General features: G+C 40.6%; 1 pseudogene; it reads right to left on the bottom strand.

Moving 5' to 3' along the window:
• Positions 1-305: 305 nt before the first annotated feature.
• LOC148376496 (U4 spliceosomal RNA) lies at positions 306-422 on the bottom strand (annotated as a pseudogene).
• Between the last annotated feature and the right edge of the window lie 2,573 nt (positions 423-2,995).

The following is a 2,995-nucleotide window of genomic DNA, read 5'->3' as shown; positions in this document are numbered from 1 at the left end:
GTGCTTCAGTTTCATTTTGTTTACTGGACTCCTTTCAACTTAAAAAAACTGCACTCTGTTGATTTTGTAAAATTATTTGTAATATATACCGGACTATAAGGCGCACCTGATTATAAGCAGCACCCTGTACATTTTTCTGTTCATTTTTAAATGTGGACACCTGTGGCTGATATTCATGTGCAGCTAATGTACTGTACTCCAAAACACATGATATTGCCGACAAACAAATCGGAATCTGCCTTAAACATTTGTGCTTCGTTGGAAGTCGCTTCTAGTAATTAGTTTGTTTCACCGCATCATTTCCGTTTACAAATAAACTGACTCGTAAAATAGTTCCTAAAATGGTAAAGTTTTTCAAGTTTTCAACTAGCAATAATCGCGCCTCGGATAAACTTCATAAACTACGATACTGCCACATGGTAGTTAGCCCTACGCTTTTGATTGACACCTTGTCCGTCATAAGGGTGTGTTCATGCTTGTTTTAATCATGCACAAAGTTACATTAAACTTGCATCTTCCTTGACACATATATTCCACCTGTGTTACTCTTACCTTTACTGCTCGACTGCCCCTGGCGTGCGTTAGAAAAAATGCATAAATTAGCCGCATAACTGTATAGGCCGCAGGGTTAAAAGCCTGGGAAAAAAGTTGCGACTTGTCGTCCGAATTTTACGGCATTTTGTTTATATCTATTATCCCAAGTAATACCACAACATTGCATCATCCTGAATAATTGATATAAATGAGGCTTTGTGGACCATAACAAATAATAAAGCACACTGAAACTTGAGGTGTGTCGTTTGCATACAGTGGCCTGTGTTCTCTTTCTTTGCATAGTGCAGAAGTCACCGGATCATTGATTTCATTGGCTGGTCCCTGCCCAAGGCCCAGTAGATTCTTTGATGCTCCCTGCACTTAACATTCCACAAGTATATTTCATCACTCTTACGCCTAAAGTGACCACGAAAAAGCCACATCCAATGCAATGTGCTCTTATTGGCGATGTAAGGTTGGAGAAGGCACGTGTTCCACTTTGGTAGATTTGAGGAATGAGATATGAGCTCAACTGTTGACCTGTGAAATAAAGCAGATCTAATATTTCTGCTCTTTGGTATCGCATATACAATAAAAGGATGCATGTTCTTAACTTTGTAAAGCTACGGATATTTCACATTTTGCAGGTTCTCAATGTGGCTGGAAAATGTCTTTCAGCTACCTTGGGTGCCATCACTCCTTATTCCCTGCAGGTAAAATACCTCACAGCCTGATTTGCTCTACATCCCAGAGGAATCCTAAAGAAAACAAGCCATCATGTTTGACCTTTGCTCTGACTCTTGTAGCAACAGGCTCCTCTTACGACTCGTATTGACTTCCACTGGAGTACAAACAAAAACGGAGTAAATGTAACTGAACTCTGGCTAGGTTTGGTAAGAGGAAACTCGCAATTAGCATATGCAACGAACATACTCCGAATATGAAGTCACTACTTTAATCCAGGTGCTCAAAGGCAGAATAGTATTGACAGATCAGAAGGTAATTTTGATGCCGCAAAGCACTCTGGACTTGTAGTAAAGAGACGAATGATACACACAAACTCCACCTTACAAAAATGCCTCATACTTATTGGTTGTTTTCTCATGGATATATCTGTTTTATTTTTTGCCCCAACAGCGAAAATATCTCAGTGTATATTGAATTGATTTGTCGTTATTGTCATTGCAATAAAACATTGTGTGCAACGATATTAGTCATGACACTCCAAGGCAAACACGTAACAAAGTGGAAAATAAAAATCCATTCATATGTAGTGTAAGTCGATAGCCACATGCGAGTTTAAACGTACTTACCAATAATTTTAGGACTGACTATCCCGAGAACTAACCAATGATCCACCAACCAAATGTGTAACACATCAATAATATATCAATCATCAAAGATACAAAATATCAACAACAACTTACCAGTCCCAACCCAAAACCACCCATCTGCTATGACCCAACAATCAAGTGATCCATGATGAAACAACGAAACCAAAACAATAACCAAAAGCAACCAATCAATAATAAACTATAATAAACAAATTACAAATTTACCTGACCAAAAACAATCTATAGATGTATGGAACAAAATAACTATTGATCTACTGTGCAAACCTATCAATCAACCTAGAAAGGGAATTAATAGTTACCAAACTACCAACAATCAAACTTCTCAACATCAATCCAGCCAACCCTCTGGTAACCAACAAACAAATAACCCCTTGATGTGAAAAGTCACCACTTTCTAACCTGCTCTGAGCTGGCTGAATGGTACTGCCAGGGTAGAAGCCCGTTACAACTGATTTTATAAATATTTAGGCTTAGCTGCATAAAGCTGATTTGGGTACTTTACTCTGCCGCTGTGCCATGAGCACTTGAGTCTCAATCTTCTTAATTTGTACGGTGCCACCCCGCGCTCCTTTCACATTCCCCTGCGATAATATAAATGCCTGATTGTACGGTTACGTCACCGCCTTTTTCTTTGAATTTCACACGGCTGTTCGTGCAGGCTTCAGGACGGGGTTTCCGTCATCTGTTCGGTAACAGACATGCAATCATTTATTTGAGAAGCCCGGGACCAAGAAGCTCCTGGAACTCGTGAGTAATGGACAGCGGGTGGTGCCATGCCAAGTGATTGTGGCCAGACAGCGGGGATGTTGCGGCCAAGGACGAGGCTGCGTTCTCGGGGTGAAGTGGAGTCATCCCCGCGGTTCCCTGAGAGAACAATTACTGGAAGATCAGAAAAGAGAAAGCACCACTGGCGCTGTAAAGAAATTGAAACAGAGACGTTTGTTTTTCCATTAAACGCTTGGCTCAGTGTGAGATTTTGGACATTTTTGTGGAGTTCCATCGAAACGAGGATGCAGACAAATAGACTGTGGTTTGCCTTTGATGCTGAGCCCAAGGTGCTGGCTTGTGCTTGGAATCTCACAGAATTAACCCAAATGGGTTTGTCT

This window comes from Urocampus carinirostris, chromosome 1, assembly GCF_059441175.1.
Source record: "Urocampus carinirostris isolate Australia breed hairy pipefish chromosome 1, RoL_Ucar_1.0, whole genome shotgun sequence".
NCBI classification, from domain to species: Eukaryota; Metazoa; Chordata; class Actinopteri; order Syngnathiformes; family Syngnathidae; genus Urocampus; species Urocampus carinirostris.
The sequence above is the reverse complement of the archived record's forward strand: the minus strand, read 5'-3'. Positions and strand labels throughout refer to the sequence as shown.